Genomic DNA, 19,468 nt, shown 5'->3' on the forward strand with positions numbered 1-19,468 from the left:
AAGGGTTTGGGGTTGGGGCTGTATCTTCAGCCTCTTCAAACAAAACAATTATCAGCCAAGAATTTTGTATTCAGCAAACTAAGAATCATATATGAAGGAAAGATAGTCTTTTTCAGATAAACAAATGCTGACAGAATTCACCATTACCAAGCCATCACCACTACTGACTGCTGAAAGGAGCACTAAATCTTGAAACAAATCCCAGAAACACAACAAAACAGAACCTCTTTAAAGAATAAATCACACAGGACCTATAAAACTAAAATACAAGTTAAAAAGCAAAAACAAAAAAGAAAAAAAAGTATACAGGCAACAAAGAGCATGATGAATACAACTGTATCTCACATTTCAATACTAACATTGAATGTAAATGGCCTAAAAATTCCACTTAAAAGGTACAAAACCACAGAATGGATAAGAGCTCACCAATCAACAATGTGCTCCCTTCAGGGGACTCACCTAACACATAAAGACTCACATAAACTTAAAGTAAAAGGGTGGAAAAAGGCATTTCATGCAAATGGACATCAAAAGTGAGCAGGGGTAGCTATTCTTATATCAGACAAAACACACTTTAAAATGGTTAAAAGAGACAAAGAGGGACATTATATAATGGTAAAAGGCCTTGTCCAACGGGAAAATATCATAATCCTAAACATACATGCATCTAACACTGGAGCTCCCAAATTTATAAAACAATTTCTAGTAGACCTAAGAAATGAGATAGACAGCAATGCAATAATAGTGAGGGACTTCAATACTCCACTGACAGCACTAGACATGTCATCAAGACAGAAAGTCAACAAAGAAACAATGGATTTAAACTATACCTTGAAACAAATGGACTTAACAGATATATAGAAAATATTTCATCTGACAACCGCAGAATATACATTCTATTCAACAGGGCATGGAACTTTCTCCAAGACAGCCCATATGATAGACCATAAAATGAGCCTCAATAAATTTAATAAAATTGAAATTATATCAAGCACTCTCTCAGACCACAGTAGAATAAAACTGGAAATCAACACCAAGAGGAACCTTCAAAACCATGCAAATACATGGAAATTAAATAACCTGCTCCTAAATGAGCATTGGGTAAAAAACGAAATCAAGATGGAAATTTAAAAATTCTTTGAACTGAAAGACAATGACACAACGTATCAAAACCTCTGGGATAGAGCAAAGGCAGTGCTAAGAGAAAAGTTCATAGTCCTAAACGCCTGCATCAGAAAGACTGAAGGAGCGCAAACTGACATTCTGAGGTCATACCTCAAGGAACTAGAGAAACAAGAACAAACCAAACCCAAACCCAGCAAAAGAAAGGAAATAACCAAGATCAGAGCAGAACTAAATGAAATTGAAACAATAAAAAATACAAAAGATAAATGAAACAAAAAACTGGTGCCTTGAAAAGATAAATAAAATTGATAGACCATTAGCAAGATTAACCAAGAAAAGAAGAGAGAAAATTCAAATAAACTCACTAATAAATGAAACAGGAGATATTACAACTGACACCACTGAAATACAAAAGATCATTCAGGCTACTATGAACACCTTTACACACATAAACTAGAAAACCTAGAAGAGATGGATAAATTCTTGAAAAAATACAACCCTCCTAGCTTAAATCAGGAAGAATTAGATACCCTGAACAGACCAATAACAAGCAGCAAGATTGAAATGGCAATCTAAAAATTATCAACAAAAAAAGTCCAGGACCAGACAGATTCAAGCAGAATTCTACCAGACATTCAAAGAAGAATTGGTATCAATCCTTTTGACAGCATTTCACAAGATAAAGAAAGAAGGAACCCTCCCTAGTTCATTCTATGAAGCCAGCATCACCCTAATACCAAAACCAGGAAAGGACACAACCAAAAAAAAAAACTACAGACTGATATCCTTGATAAACATAGATGCTAAAATCCATAACAAAATACTAGCTAACTGAATCCAACAATATATCAAAAAGATAATCCACCATGATCAAGTGGGTTTCATACCAGGGATGCAGGGATGGTTCAACATACATAAGTCAATAAATGTAACACATCATCTAAACAGAATTAAAAACAAAAATCACATGATCATCTCAATAGATGCAGAAAAAGCATTTGACAAAATCCAGCATCCCTTTATGAGTAAAACTCTCGGCAAAATTGGCATACAAGGGACATACCTTAATGTAATAAAAGCCATCTGTGACAAACCCACAGCCAACATTATACTGAATGAGGAAAAGTTTAATGCATTCCCTCTGAGAATGGGAACAAGACAAAGATGTCCATTCTCACCACTCCTCTTCAACATAGTACTGGAAGTTCTAGCCAGAGCAATCAGACAAGAAAAAGAAAAGGGCATCCAAATCAGTAAAGTGGAAGTCAAACTGTCACTGTTTACAGAAGAAAACTTCAGTCCCTGAAAACTCTGAGGACTCCTCCAGAAAGCTCATGAAACTGATAAAAAGAATTCAGCAAAGTTCCTGGATACAAGATTAATGTACACGAATTAGTAGCTCTGCTATACACTGACAGCAACCAAGTGGAGAATCAAATCAAGATCTCAACCCCTATTACAATAGCTGAAAAAAAAAAAAAAGCAAGCTTAGGAATATACCTAACCAAGGAGTTAAAAGACCTCTGCAAGGAAAACTACAAAACATTGCTGAAAGTAATCATAGATGAAATGAACAAATGGAAATACATCCCATGCTCATGGATGTGTAGAATCAATATTGTGAAAATGACTATACTGCCGAAAGCAATCCACAAATTCAATGCAATTTCCATCAAAATACCACCATCATTCCTCACAGAATTATAAAAAACAATTCTAAAATTCACATGGAACCAAAAAAAAAAGCCCACTTGGCCAAAGCAAGACTAAGCAAAAAGAACAAATCTGAAGGTATCACAATATCTGATTTCAAACTGTACGGCCATAGTCACCAAAACATTGTGGTACTGGTATAAAAATAGGCATATAGACCAATGAAACAAAATAGAGAACCCAGAAATCAACCCAAATACTTACAGCCAACTGATCTTTGACAAAGCAAAAACATAAAGTGAGGAAAGGACACCCTTTCCAACAATGGTGCTGGGATAATTGGCTAGCCACATGTAGGAGAAAAACTAGATCCTCGTCTCTCACCTTATACAAAAATCAACTGAAGATGGATTAAGGACTCAAACTTAAGACTTGAAACTATGAAAATTCTAAAAGATAACATTGGAAAAACCCTTCCAGACATTGGCTTAGGCAAAGATTTCATGATCAAGAACCCAAAAGAAAATGCAGTAAAAACAAAGATAAATTGCTGGAGCCTAATTAAACTGAAGAGCTTTTGCACAGCAAAAGGAACAGTCAGCAGAGTAAACAGACAATCCTCAGTCAGAGAAATTCTTCACAGTCTATACACCTGACAAAGGACTAATATCCAGAATCTATAATAACTCAAATCGGTAAGAAAATAACAAAATCACATCAAAAAGTGGGCTAAGGACACAAATAGACAATCCTCAAAAGAAGATATACAATTGGCCAACAAACATGAAAAAATGCTCAACATCACTAATGATCAGGGAAATGCAAATCAAAACCACAACGCAGTACCAACTTACTCCTGCTAGAATGGCTGTAATCAAAAGATCAAAAAACAGTAGATGTTGGTGAGGATGTGGTGAACAGGGAACACTTCTGCACTGGTGGTGGGAATACAAACTAGTACAGCCACTATAAAAAACAGTATGAAGATTCCTTAAAGAACTGAAAGTAGAATCACCATTTGACCCAGCAATTCCACTACTGGGTATCTACCCAGAGAAAAAAAAGTCATTACTCAAACAAGATACTTGCACACGCATGTTTATAGCAGCACAATTCACATTCGCAAAATCGTGGAACCAACCCAGATGCCCATCAATCAACGAGTAGATGAAGAAACTTGGTATATATACATGATGGAATACTACACAGCCATAAAAAGGAATGAATTAACAGCATTTGCAGTGACCCGGATGAGATTAGAGACTATTATTCTAAGTAACTCAGGAATGGGAAAACCAAACATTGTATGTTCTCACTGATATGTGGGATCTAAGCTATGAGGATGAAAAGGCATAGAATGATACAATGGAATTTGGGGAGTTGGGGGAATTAGTGGGAGGGGGATGAAAGATAAGACTACAAATATGGTGCAATGTATACTGCTTGGGTGATGGGTGCACCAGGATCTCACAAATCACTACTAAAGAACTTACTCATGTAACCAAATGCCACCTGTACCCCAATAATTTATGGAAAATTTTTAAAAAGATGCACAAAAGTATGTTTATACTATCCCATCATCTATTGAGTGCAATGGCATGATGTCTAAAGAAAAGTACATACCTTAATTAAAAAATACTTTATTGCTAAGAAATGCTAATGATCATCTGAGCCTTCAATGAGTCATAAACTTTTTTACTGTTGGAGGGTCTTCCCTCAATGTTGATCACTGCCTACTGATCAGGGTAGTGGTTGTTGAAGGTTAGAGTGGCTGTGGCAAAATCTTAAAACAACGCAACAAAGCCAGGCACAGTGGTTCACACCTGTAAACCCAGCATTTTGGGAGGCCAAGTCAGGAGGATCACCTGAGCTCAAGAGTTCAAGACCAGCCTGGACAACCTGGCAAAGCCCATCTCTACAAAAAATACAAAAATTAGCTGGATGCAGCGGCACATGCCTGTAGTCCCAGCTACTTGGGAGGCTGAGGCAGGAGAATGACTTGAGCCTGGGAGGTGGAATTTGCAGTAAGTCATGATTGCATGACTGCACTCCAGTATGGGCAACAGTGAGACACTGTCTCAAAACTAGTAGTAGTAGTAGTAGTAATAATAATAATAATAATAATGCAATGCAATAGTTTAGTTTGTCACATTTGTTGACTCTTCCTTTTACAAAAGATTTTACTGCAGCATGCAATGTTATTTGATAGCATTTTACCCACAGTAGAACTTCTTTTAAAATTGGGGTTAAAAACAACATGGTACTTGTATTAATTCATTTTCTTTTTTTTTTTCTTTTTTTTTTTTTTTTTATAGTTTTAATAGATAGTTTTTTTTTTTTTCTTTTATTATTATTATTATTATTATTATTATACTTTAGGTTTTATGGTACATGTGCGCAATGTGCAGGTAAGTTACATATGTATACATGTGCCATGCTGGTGCGCTGCACCCACCAACTCGTCATCTAGCATTAGGTATATCTCCCAATGCTATCCCTCCCCCCTCCCCCCACCCCACAACAGTCCCCAGAGTGTGATGTTCCCCTTCCTGTGTCCATGTGTTCTCATTGTTCAATTCCCACCTATGAGTGAGAATATGCGGTGTTTGGTTTTTTGTTCTTGTGATAGTTTACTGAGAATGATGATTTCCAATTTCATCCATGTCCCGACAAAGGACGTGAACTCATCATTTTTTATGGCTGCATAGTATTCCATGGTGTATATGTGCCACATTTTCTTAATCCAGTCTATCATTGTTGGACATTTGGGTTGGTTCCAAGTCTTTGCTATTGTGAATAATGCTGCAATAAACATACGTGTGCATGTGTCTTTATAGCAGCATGATTTATAGTCCTTTGGGTATATACCCAGTAATGGGATGGCTGGGTCGAATGGAATTTCTAGTTCTAGATCCCTGAGGAATCGCCACACTGACTTCCACAAGGGTTGAACAAGTTTACAGTCCCACCAACAGTGTAAAAGTGTTCCTATTTCTCCACATCCTCTCCAGCACCTGTTGTTTCCTGACTTTTTAATGATTGCCATTCTAACTGGTGTGAGATGGTATCTCATTGTGGTTTTGATTTGCATTTCTCTGATGGCCAGTGATGGTGAGCATTTTTTCATGTGTTTTTTGGCTGCATAAATGTCTTCTTTTGAGAAGTGTCTGTTCATGTCCTTCGCCCACTTTTTGATGGGGTTGTTTGTTTTTTTTCTTGTAAATTTGTTGGAGTTCATTGTAGATTCTGGATATTAGCCCTTTGTCAGATGAGTAGGTTGCGAAAATTTTCTCCCATTTTGTAGGTTGCCTGTTCACTCTGATGGTAGTTTCTTTTGCTGTGCAGAAGCTCTTTAGTTTAATGAGATCCCATTTGTCAATTTTGGCTTTTGTTGCCATTGCTTTTGGTGTTTTAGACATGAAGTCCTTGCCCATGCCTATGTCCTGAATGGTAATGCCTAGGTTTTCTTCTAGGGTTTTTATGGTTTTAGGTCTAACATTTAAGTCTTTAATCCATCTTGAATTGATTTTTGTATAAGGTGTAAGGAAGGGATCCAGTTTCAGCTTTCTACATATGGCTAGCCAGTTTTCCCAGCACCATTTATTAAATAGGGAATCCTTTCCCCATTTCTTGTTTTTGTCAGGTTTGTCAAAGATCAGATACTTGTAGATATGTGGCATTATTTCTGACGGCTCTGTTCTGTTCCATTGATCTATATCTCTGTTTTGGTACCAGTACCATGCTGTTTTGGTTACTGTAGCCTTGTAGTATAGTTTGAAGTCAGGTAGTGTGATGCCTCCAGCTTTGTTCTTTTGGCTTAGGATTGACTTGGTGATGCAGGCTCTTTTTTGGTTCCATATGAACTTTAAAGTAGTTTTTTCCAATTCTGTGAAGAAAGTCATTGGTAGCTTGATGGGGATGGCATTGAATCTGTAAATTACCTTGGGAAGGATGGCCATTTTCATGATATTGATTCTTCCTACCCATGAGCATGGAATATTCTTCCATTTGTTTGTATCCTCTTTTATTTCCTTGAGCAGTGGTTTGTAGTTCTCCTTGAAGAGGTCTTTCACATCCCTTGTAAGTTGGATTCCTAGGTATTTTATTCTCTTTGAAGCAATTGTGAATGGGAGTTCACTCATGATTTGGCTCTCTGTTTGTCTGTTATTGATGTATAAGAATGCTTGTGATTTTTGCACATTGATTTTGTATCCTGAGACTTTGCTGAAGTTGCTTATCAGCTTAAGGAGATTTTGGGCTGAGACAATGGGGTTTCCTAGATATACTATCATGTCATCTGCAAACAGGGACAATTTGACTTCCTCTTTTCCTAATTGAATACCCTTGATTTCCTTCTCCTGCCTAATTGCCCTGGCCAGAACTTCCAACACTATGTTGAACAGAAGTGGTGAGAGAGGGCATCCCTGTCTTGTGCCAGTTTTCAAAGGGAATGCTTCCAGTTTTTGCCCATTCAGTATGATATTGGCTGTGGGTTTGTCATAAATAGCTCTTATTATTTTGAGATACGTCCCATCAATTCCTAATTTATTGAGAGTTTTTAGCATGAAGGGTTGTTGAATTTTGTCAAAGGCCTTTTCTGCATCTATTGAGATAATCATGTGGTTTTTGTCTTTGGTTCTGTTTATATGCTGGATTACATTTATTGATTTGCGTATATTGAACCAGCCTTGCATCCCAGGGATGAAGCCCACTTGATCATGGTGGATAAGCTTTTTGATGTGCTGCTGGATTCTGTTTGCCAGTATTTTATTGAGGATTTTTGCATCAATGTTCATCAAGGATATTGGTCTAAAATTCTCATACTGCTATAAAGAAATGCCCGAGACTGGGTAATCTATAAAGGGAAGCTTTAATTGACTCACAGTCCCATAGGCTTAACAGGAAGCATGGCTGGGAAGCCTCAGGAAATGTACAATTACGGCAGAAGGTGAAGGGGAAGCAAAAGCATGTCTTATATGACAGCAGGTGAAAGAAGTGTTGCAAATGGAGAACTTCCAAACACTTTTAAAACCATCAGCTCTCATGAGAACTCCCTCACTATCATGAGAACAGAATGAAGGAAACCATGCCCATGATCCAATCACCTTCTACCGGCTCCCTCCTTCCACATGTGGGGATTACAATTCAAGATGAGATTTTGGTGGGGAACACAAAGCCAAACCATATGATTCCACCCACAGCCCCTCCCAAATCTCATGTCCCTTTCACATTTCAAAACCAAATATGCCTTTCCAACACTCCCCCAAAGTCTTAACTCATTACAGCATTAACACAAATGTCCAAGTCCAATGTCTCATCCGAGACAAGTTCCTCCCACCTGTGATCCTGTAAAATAAAAAACAAGTTAGTTACATCTAAGATACAATGAGGGTACAGTCATTGCATAAATGTTCCCATTTCCAAATGAAAGAAATTAGCCAAAACAAAGGGACTATAGTCCCCATGCAAGTCTGAAATCCAACAAGGCAGTCTTTAAATCTCAAAGCTCCAAAATGATCTCCTTTAATTCCATGTCTCACATCCAGGGCACACTGATGCATGGGGTGGGCTCCCACAGTCTTGAGCTGCTCTGCCCCTGTAGCTTAGCAGGGTACAGCCCCTACAGCTGCTTTTATAGTCTGGCACTGAGTGTCTGCAACTTTTCCAGGTGTACAATATAAGCTGTCAGTGGATCTGCCATTCTGGGGTCTGGAGGATGGTGGCCCTTTTTTCACAGCTCCAGCAGGCAGTGCCCCACTGTGGACTCTGTGTGGGGGCTCCAACACCACATTTCCCATCTGCATTGCCCTAGCAGAGGTTCTCCATGAGGGGTCCACTGCTGCAACAGACTTCTGCCTGGACATCTGGGCATTTCCATACATCCTTTGAAATCTAGGCAGAAATTCCCAAAGTTCAGCTCTTGTATTCTGTGCACCCACAGGCTCAACACCACTTGGAAGCTGCCAAGGCTAAGCAATGGCCCAAGCTATACCTTTTAGCCATGGCTGGAGCTGGAGCAGCTGGGATGCAGGGCACTAAGTCCTGAGGCTGCAGAGCAGTGGAGCCCTTAGCCTGGTACACAAAGCCATTTTTCCCTCCTAGGTCTTTGGGCCTGAGATGTGAGGGGCTTCCTCAAAGGTCTCTAACATGCCCTGGAGACATTTTCCCCATTGTCTCTGATATTAACATTCAGCTCCTCATTACTTATGTAAGTTTCTGCAGCCTGCTTAAATTCCTCCCCAGAAAATTAGTTTTTCTTTCCTATCACATGGTCAGGCTGCAAATTTTCCAAACCTTTATGCTCTGCTTCCCTTTTAAATGTAAGTTCCAATTTCAAACCATCTCTTTGTGAACACATAAAACTGAATGCTTTCAGAGTAATCCAAGTCACCTCTTGGATTCTTTGCTGCTTAAAAATTTCTTCCACCAGATACCCTAAATCATCTCTCTCAAGTACAAAATTCCACAAATCTCTAGGGCAGGGGCAAAATGCTGCCAGTCTCTTTGCTAAAGCATAGCAAGAGTCACCTTTACTCTAGTTCCCAACAAGTTCCTCATCTCCATCTGAGACCACCTCTGCCTGGAATTCATTGTCCATATCACTATCAGCATTTTGGTCAAAGCCATTCAACAAGTCTCTAGGAAGTTCCAAACTTTCCCACACCATCCTGTCTTCTTCTGAGCCCTCCAAACTATTCCAACCTCTGCCTCTTACCCAGTTGCAAAGTCATTTCCACATTTTTGGTTATCTTTATAGCAGTACCCCATTCTACTGGTATCAATTCTCTGTATTAGTGTGTTTTCACACTACTATAAAGAAATGCTTGAGACAGGGTAATTTATAAAGGAAATAATTTTAATTGACTCATAGTTCCACAGGCTTAAGAAGAAGCATGGCTAGGAGGCCTCAGGAATCTCACAATCATGGTGGAAGGCAAAGGGGAAACAAAGCATGTCCTACATGGTAGCAAGCAAGAGAGAAAAGCTGGGAAGGGGGAATTTGCAAACACTTTTAAAACCATCAGCTCTCACAAGAACTCCCTCACTATAATGAAAACAGCCTGAGAAACTGCCCCCCATGATCCAATCACTTCCCACCAGGTCTTTCTTGTGCTGTTCTTGTGATAGTGAATGAGTCTCATGAGATCTGATGGTTTTAAAAATGGGAGTTTCCCTGCATGAGCTCTCTTTTTGCCTATCACCATCCATGTAAGATGTTACTTGCTTTTCCTTGCCTTCTGCCATGATTGTGAGGCCTTCCCAGCCACATGGAAATGTAAGTCCATGAAACCTCTTTTTCTTCCCAGTCTCAAGTATGTCTTTATCAGCAGTGTGAAAATGGACTAATACACAGAGATTGGGCAATTTATAAGAAAAGAAGTTCAATTGACTCACAGTTCTGCATGGCTGGGGAGGCCTCAGGAAGCTTACAATTATGGCAGGAGGCACCTCTTCACAGGACAGCAAGAAAGAGAATGAGTGCCAAGCAAACAGGGAAAAGCCCCTTATAAAGCCATCAGATCACATAAGAACCCACTCACTATAACAAGAACAGCATGGGGGTAACCACCCCCATGATTCAATTATCTCCTACTTGGTCAACATGTGGGGATTATAGGAACTACAATTCAAGATGAGATTTGGGTGGGGACAGAGCCAAACTATATCAAACAGAAAGCCAAATACCACACGTTCTCACTTATAAGTGGGAGCTTGTTGCGGGAAGTCAGGGATCCCAAATGGAGGGACCGGCTGAAGCCATGGTAGAAGAACGTGGATTGTGAAGATTTCATGGACATTTATTAGTTCCCCAAATTAATACTTTTATAATTTCTTATGCCTGTCTTTACTGCAATCTCTAAACATAAATTGTAAAGATTTCATGGACACTTATCGCTTCCTCAATCAATACCCTTGTGATTTCCTATGCCTGTCTTTATTTTAATCTCTTAATCCTATCAGCTGAGGAGGATGTATATCACCTCAGGACCCTGTAATAATTGCATTAACTGCACAAATTGTACAGCATGTGTGTTTGAGCAATATGAAATCTGGGCACCTTGAGAAAAAGAACAGGATAACAGCAATGTTTAGGAAACAAGAGAGATAACCTTAAACTCTGACCGCCAGTGAACCAGGTGGAACAGAGCCATATTTCTCTTCTTTCAAAAGCAAATGAGAGAAATATCACTGAATTCTTTTTCTCAGCAAGGAACATCCCTGAGACAGAGAATGTGCACCTGGGGGTGGGTCTCTGAACTGGCCCCCACTGGGCATGGCCATCTCTTATGGTCAAGATTGCAGGGCTGAAATAGACCCCAGTCTCCCATAGTGCTCCCAGGCTTATTAGGAAGAGGAAATTCCTGCCTAATAAATTTTGATCAGACCAGTTGATCTCAAAAACCCTGTCTCCTGATAAGGTGTTATCAATGACAATGGTGCCCAAAACTTCATTAGCAATTTTAATTTCGCCCTGGTCCTGTGGTCCTATGATCTCACCCTGCCTCCATTTGCCTTGTGATATTCTATTACCTTGTAAAGTACTTGATGTCTGTGACCCACACCTATGTGCACACTCCCTCCCCTTTTGAAACTCCCGAATAAAAACTTGGTGGTTTTTGCAGCTTGTGGGGCATCACGGAACCTACCAACATGTGATGTCTCCCCCGGATCCCAGCTTTAAAATTTCTCTCTTTTGTACTCTGTCCCTTTATTTCTCAAGCTGGCTGACACTTAAGGAAAATAGAAAAGAACTATCTATCAGGACAGGACTATCGGGGCAGGTTCCCAGATAGGAGCTAAATAATAAGAACTTATGAACACGAAGAAGGATACAACAGACGCTAGAGTCTACTTGAGTGGGGACAGTGGGAGGAGAGGCAGAAAACATAATTATTGGGTACTGAGCTTAATACCTGGGTGATGTAATAATATGGACAACAAACCGCCATGACACGTTTATCTGTATAACAAAACTTCACATGTACCCTCAAAACTAAAATTAAAAAATCAATGAATAAATAAAACTGAGGACAATTCTCTCAAACTCTGCCACTGCTTTATCAACTAAATTTATGCTATAGTCTAAGTCCTTTGTTGTCACTTCAACGATGTTCATAGCATCTTCACCCATCTCAAGAAACCACTTGCTTTGTGCATCTGCAAAAAGCAACTCCTCATTCACTTGGGTTTTATGAGATTGAAACAATTTATTCGCATCTCCAGCTCTTCTTCCAGTTCTAGTTCTCTTGTTATTTCTACCACATATGCAGTTACTTCCTCCACTGAAGTCTTGCACCTCTTGAAATCATCCATGAGAGTTTGAATCATCTTCTAAATTTCTGATAATATTGATACTTTGTCCTCCTCCCATGAATCACAAATGTTCCTAATGGCATCTGGAGTGGTGAATCCTTTCCAGAAGATTTTCAATTTACCCAGATCCATCAGAGGAATCACTATATATTGCAGCTATAGCTTTCTGAAATATATTTCTAAAATAACAAAGCTTAAAAGTCAAAATTACTTCTTGGTCCAAGGGCACAGATGGATATTGTGTTAGGAGGCATGAAAAAAGTATTCACTTCCTGCACATCTCTATCACAGCTCATGGGTGACCAGGTGCATTGCCCATGAGCAGTAATTTTTTGAAGGGAATCTTTTTTCTGAGTACAAGATCTCAACAGTGGGCTTAAAACGTTCAGTAATCAATGCTGTAAACAGATGTGTTGTCATCCAGGCTTTGTTGTTGCATGTATAGAGGATTGGTGAGATCCATTTACCTTAGTTTTTAAGGGCTGTAGTGTTTTTAGAATGGTAAATGACCATTGCCTTCAAGTTAAAGTCACCAGCTGCATTTGCCTCTAATAAGAGAGTCAGCCTGTTCTTTGAAGCCAGGCATTGAGTTTCTTCTTTAGCTATGAAGGTTTTAGATGGCATCTTCTTCCAATAGAAGGCTGTTTAGTCTACATTGAAAATTGTTGTTTAATGTAGCCACCTTCATCAATTATCTTAACAGGACCTTCTGCCTAACATACTGCAGCTTCTCCATCAGCACTTGCTGTTTTACTTGGAACTTTTATGTTTTTTACTTAAACCTCATGAACTAAATTTTTCTTCTGGAGCTTCTGGAGCTTCCTCACCTCTCTCATCCTTCATAGACTTGAAGAGAGGAAGGGCCTTGCTCTGGATGAGGCTTTGGTTTGAGGGAATGTTGCAGCTGGTTTTATTGAGCCAGACCACTAAAACTTTCTTCATATCATCAATAAGGATGTTTCTCTTTCTCATAATTCATGTGTTCACTGGAGTAGCACTTTCATTTCTTTCATGAACTTTTCCTTTGCATTTACAACTTTGTGAACTATTTGGCAAAAGAAGTCTCACTTTCTTCTTATTTTAGCTTTCAGCTTTCATGCATTCCCCACTGAGTTTAATCATTTCTAACTTTTGATCTAAAGTGTGAGGTATGGGACTCTTCCTTTCCCTTGAACACTTATTCCCCATTGTGGCATTATTAGCTGACTTAATTTCAAAATTTTAGTGTCCCAAGGAATAGGGACACCCAAGAAGGGAGATGAGGGAATGCCCTGTCAGTGGAGCAGTCAGAACACACATAATGTTTATCGACTAAGCTCACGGTCTTTTATGGGCATGGTTTGTGGTGTCCCAAAACAGTTACAATAAGTAACATCTAATGTCACTGATTACAAGTTACTATAACAGATAGAATAATAATTTTAAATTTTGAAATATTGTAAAAATTACCAAAATGTGACACACAGACCTGAAGTGAGCATATGTTGCTGGAAAAATTTTGCTGACAGACAGGGTTGCCACTAACTTTAAACTTCTATAAATGCAATATGTGTGAAGCCCAATAAAGTGAAGCAAGATAAAATGAGATGCAGGAGGGAGGCAGAGCAAGATGGTGGAATAGAAAGCTTCCCCAGTTGTCCCCCAAGCAAGGACACAAAGTTAACAACCATCTACATGGGCAAAAAAACCTTCATAAGAACCAAAAGTCAGGTAAGCACTCATAATACCTACTTTTAACTTCATATTTCTGAAAGAGCCACTGAAGAGAGAAAAAAAAAGCCCTGAATCACAGACACCACCCCTCCCTGACCCCTAGCAGAGGCAGTATGGTGCTGACAGCATCTCTGGGTGCTGGGGGAGGGAGAATACAGCAATTGTAAGGCATTGAACTCTGCTGACCCCCACCCACAGAGGGAGCATTTAAAGCAGCCCTAGCCAGAGGGGAATTTCCAATACCAGCAGTCTGAACTTGAGTGCCTGCAAACCTTGCCACCTAGGGCCAAAGTGTTCTGGGTGTCTCATCTTGAAAGGCAGTCTGGGCCATAAGAACTGTAATGCATAGGCCAGTCCTAGGGCTCAACTAGGCCCAGAGGCAGTGAACTGGGGAGCAAGGGACGCCACCCATCGACATACTAGCTGAGGTGGCTAAAGTAGTGCTGGACTCAACAACCCTCCCCTAACCCAGGCTGCACAGCTTGTGGCTCCCTTTCTTCTGCTTGAGGAGAGGAGAGGGAAGCCTGGGGAGAACTTTGTCTTGCATCTTGGATACCAGCTCAGCCACAGCAAAATAAAGCACAGGTCAGTCCTGAGTCTCCCATTCTAGGCCCTAGCTCCCAGACAACATTTCTAGACATATCCTGGGCTAGAGAGAACCCACTTCCTTAAAGGAAACAACCCAGCCCTCCCAACACTCATAACCTGCAAACTTAAAAGCACTTGGGCCCTAAATAACCAGCAGCAATACCCAGGTGTAGCAGCAATACTACATCAAGGGCCTTGGTGAGGCTGAGACTTGCTGGCTTCAGGTACCAACAATGCCACACAGGGGTAGAGCACCAAGCAGGCTCTTTGGGATCCTCAATTCTAGGACTTGACTCTGGAACAGCATTTCTGGACCTGCTCTGGGCTAGAGGGAAGTCTACTTTTCTGAAGGGTGAGTCCCAGGCCAAGCAGCATTCACCACAAGCTGACTTAAGAGACCTTGGGCCTTAAGGGAATATCGGTGGTAGTCTGAGAGGACTTCTTGTGACCAGGCGTGGTGGTGGCTACAGAGTGAGGCTCTTCTGCCTTTGTGAGGGGGAGGGAAGAGTAGTAAGGACTGTGTCTTGTGGTTTGAGTGCCAGCCTAGCTGCAATGCAATAGAATACCAAGTAGATGCCTAAGGTTTTTGACTTTAGACTCTGATTCCCAGATGGTACTTCTGGACCCACCCAGGGCCTGGGAGACCCCATCATCCTGAAGGGAAAGACATAGGCCTGGCTGAATTTGCCACATACTGATAATAGAGGCCTAGGACCTTGAGGGAACATAAACAGTAGCCAGGGACTGGTTACAGCAGGCCTTTGGATGAGACCCAGCATTGTGCTGGCTTCAGATCAGACCCAGCACAGTCATAGTAGTGGTGGCCACAGGGGTGCTTGTTTCACTCCACCGCCAGGTTTAGGTGGCTCAGAACACAGCAAGAGAGAGACTCAGTATGTTTGGGAAAAAGTAAGGAAAGGCTACAATAGTCTCTGCATGGTAATCTAGAGAATTCTTCCAGATTTTGTCCAACACTATCAAGGTGGTATGTCTATAAGTCTGCAAGAACCACAGCATTAAATGGCCTGGGGTGCCCCCTAAAGCAGAAACAGCTTAGATAACACCACCTAAGTCCTTCTGAAAGCTTTCCCAAGAAGGATGGGTACAAATAAGTCCAGACAGTGAAAACTGCAATAAATACCTAACCCTTCAACGTTCAGACACTGAAGAACATCTACTAGCATGAACCACATTAAGGAAAACATGACCTCACCAAATGAAATCGACAAGGCACCAGGAACCAATCCTGGAGAAATAGGGATATGTGACCTTACAGAGAAGTTGAAATAGCTGTGTTGAGGAAACTCAAAGATATTAAAGATAACACAAAGAAAGAATTCAGAATTGTATCAGATAAATTTAACAAAGAGATTGAAATAATTTTAAAAACTCAAGCAGAAATTCTGGAACTGAAAAATGCAACTGGCTTACTGAAGAATGCATGACAGTTATTTAATAGCAAAATGGATCAAACAGAGGAAAGCATTAGTGAGCTTGAAGAAAGGCTATTTGAAAATACATAGAGAAGACAAAAATAAACAATGAAGCACAGCTGCAGGATCTAGAAAATAGCTGCAAAAAAGCAAATCTGAGAATTATTGGCCTTAAAGAAGAGACAGAGAAAGAGATGGTGTAGAGAGTTTATTCAAAGGGTTAATAACAGAGAACTTCCCAAACCTAGAGAAAGATATCAATGTCCAAGTACAAGAAGGTTATAGAACACCAAGAAGATTTAACCCAAATAAGACTACCTCTCAAGGCATTTAATAGTCAAACTCATGAAGATCAAGAATAAAGAATAAAGAAGGAATCCTAAAAATAGCAAGAGAAAGGGGACAAATAACATACATTGGAGTTTCAATCATCTAGCAGCAGACTATTGAGAGGAAACCTTGCAGGCCAGGAAAGAGTGGCATTTAAAGTGCTGAAGGAAAAAAACTTTTACCCCAGAATAGTATATCTGGTAAAAATATTCTTTAAATATGAAGAAATAAAGACTTTCCCAGACAAACAAAAGCTGACGGATTTTATCAATACGAGACCCATTCTACAAGACATGCTAAATGGAGTACTTCAATCAGAAAGAAAATGGGATTAATGAGCAATAAATAATCTCCTGAAGGTACAAAATGTACTGGTAATAGTAAATACACAGAAGAACATAGATTATTATAACACTGTAAGTGGGGTGTGTAAAGTTCTTTTATCCTAAGTAGATAAACAATGAGCCAATCAAAAATAACTACAACAACTTTTCAAGACATGGTCAGTACATTAAGATATAAATAGAAACAACAAAACAGAAAGCCAGGGAATTAAGTTAAAGAGAGTTTTTATTAGTTTTCTTTTTGCTTGTTTGTTCATGTAAATAGTGTTAAGTTGTTATTAGGTAACAATAATGGGTTACAAAAGTATTTGCAAGCCTTTTGGTAACCTCAAATCAAAAAATATAGAATAAATACACAAAAAAATAAAAAGTAAAAAGCCAAATCATATTATCAGAAAAATCATCTTCACTAGAGGGAGACAGGAATAAAAGAAAGAAGAAAGAGAAGGCTGCAAAACCACCAGAAAACAAATAACAAAATGGCAGGAGTAAGTCCTTATTTATCAATAATAACACTGAATGTTATTGAAAGGACTAAGCTCCCCAATCAAAAGCCATAGACTGGTTAGGTAGATGAAAAAACAAGATCCATTGATGTGTTGCCTACAAGAAACACAGTTCACCTATAAAAAACATAGACTGAAAATAAAAGGATGGAAAAAGATATTTCATGCCAATGGAAACCAAAAAAGCAGGAGTAGCTACACTTTTATCAGCCAAATAGATTTCAAGACAAAAACTATAAGAGACAAAGAAGGTCACTATATAATGATAAAGTGATGCGTTCACCAAGAGGATATAACAATTTTAAATATATATGCATCCAACACTGGAGCACCCAGATATATAAGCAAATATTATTACAGCTAAATAGAGAGGTAGGCCCCAGTACAATAATGGCTGGAGATTTTCAGCATTAGACAAATCTTCTAGACAGAAAATCAGCAAAGAAATGTCAGAATTAATCTGCACTATAGACAAAATGGACCTAATAGATACACACAGAACATTTTATCCAAGAACTGCAGAATACTATTTTCCTCAGCACATAGATCACTCTTGAAGATAGACTGTATGTAAGATCAGAAAGCAAGTCTTAAAACATTCAAAAAATTGAAATAATATCAAGCATCTTCCCTGACCACAATGAAATAAAACTAAAAATTAATAACAAGAGGAATTTTGGAAACCATACAAATACATGGTAATTAAACAATAGGCTTCTGAATGACCCATAGGTCAGTGAAGTAATTAAGAAGAAAATTTAAAAACCTCTCTAAGCAAATAATAATGGAAACACAACATGCCAAAACCTATAAGATACAGCAAAAGCAGTACCCAGAGGGAAATTTAGAGCTATAGGTTCTTACAGTTAAAAAGAAAACCTTTAAATAAATAATCTAGCAATGCATCATAAATAGCTAGAAAAGCAAGAGCAAACCAAACACAAAACTTGTAGGAGAAAAGAAATCATACAGACCAAAGCAGAAATAAACTAAATTGAAATGAAAAAATAAAAAATATCAATAAAAACTGAAAGTTTTTTGAAAAGTTAAACAAAATTCCAGAAACTTTAGCCAGACTAAGAAAAAAAGTGAGACGATCCCAATAAATAAGATCAGACATGAAAAAAGACACTAAACTGGCACTGCAGAAATTCAAATGATCACTAGTGGCTACTATGAACAACTATATCCCAATAGAAAAATTGCTAGATACATACAACCTTCCAAGATTGAACCAGGAAGAAATCCAAAACCTGAAAATATCAAGGAACAAGATCTAAGATGTAACAAAAAGTCTCCCAGAAAAAAAAAAAAAAAAAGCCCAGGAATCTGTGCTTCACTGCTGAATTCTACCAAACATTTAAAGAGTTAATCCTACTCACATTATTCAGAAAAATAGAAGAGAAAGGAATACTTCTAAATTCATTCTACAAGGTCAGTATTACCTTGATACCAAAACCAGGCAAAGAGACATCAAAAACAGAATACTACAGGCCATTATCTCTGATGAATATTGATGCAAAAAGCCTCAACAAAATATCAGCAAACCAAATTTAACAATACATTAGCAAGATCATTCATCAAGACCAAGTGGGATTTATCCCTGGGATGCAAGAATGGTTCAACATATGCAAATCAATCAATGTGATACGTCATATCAACAGAAAGAAGGACAAAAAAAATGACCATTTCAACTGTTGCTGAAAAAGAATTTGATAAATTTCAATAACTCTTCAGGATAAAAAAAGACTCCAAAAACTGGATATAGAGGAAACATACCTTAACATAAAAGGCATATAATCCAGACCCACAATTAGTATCATACTAAATGAGAGAAAACAAAGTCTTCCCTCAAAGAACTGGAACACAACAAGGATGCCCACTGTCACCACTGTGATTCAGCATAGTACTGGAAGTCCTAGCTACAGCAAGAAGACAACAGAAAGGTATAAAGGGCATCCAAATTGGAAAGGATGAAGTCAAATTATCCTTGTTTGCTGATAAAAATCTTATATTTGGAAAAACCTAAAGATTCCACAAGGAAACTATTAGAACTGATAAATTCAGTGAAGTTATACAATACAAAAATCAACATACAAAAATTAGTAGCATTTTTATATCCCCACAGTTAAAAATCAGAAAAGGAAATAAAAAGGTAATCCCATTTGCAATAGCCACACATAAAATTAAATACCTAGAAATTAACTGAACCAAAGAAGTGAAAGACATCTATAATGAAAACTATAAAACACTGATAAAGGAAATTAAAGAGGACAGAAAAAATGTAAAGACATTTCATGTTTATGGACTGAAAGAATCAATATCATTGGTGAAAATTTCCAGGACATTGGTCTGGGCAAGGATTTCTTGAGCAACACTCCACAAGCACCGGCAACCAGAGCAAAAACAAACAAATGGGATTACATCAAGTTTAAAAGCTCCTACACAGCAAAGAAAGCAA

The sequence above is a fragment of the Pongo abelii genome, chromosome 9 (genome assembly GCF_028885655.2).
Source record: "Pongo abelii isolate AG06213 chromosome 9, NHGRI_mPonAbe1-v2.0_pri, whole genome shotgun sequence".
Lineage (NCBI taxonomy): Eukaryota > Metazoa > Chordata > Mammalia > Primates > Hominidae > Pongo > Pongo abelii.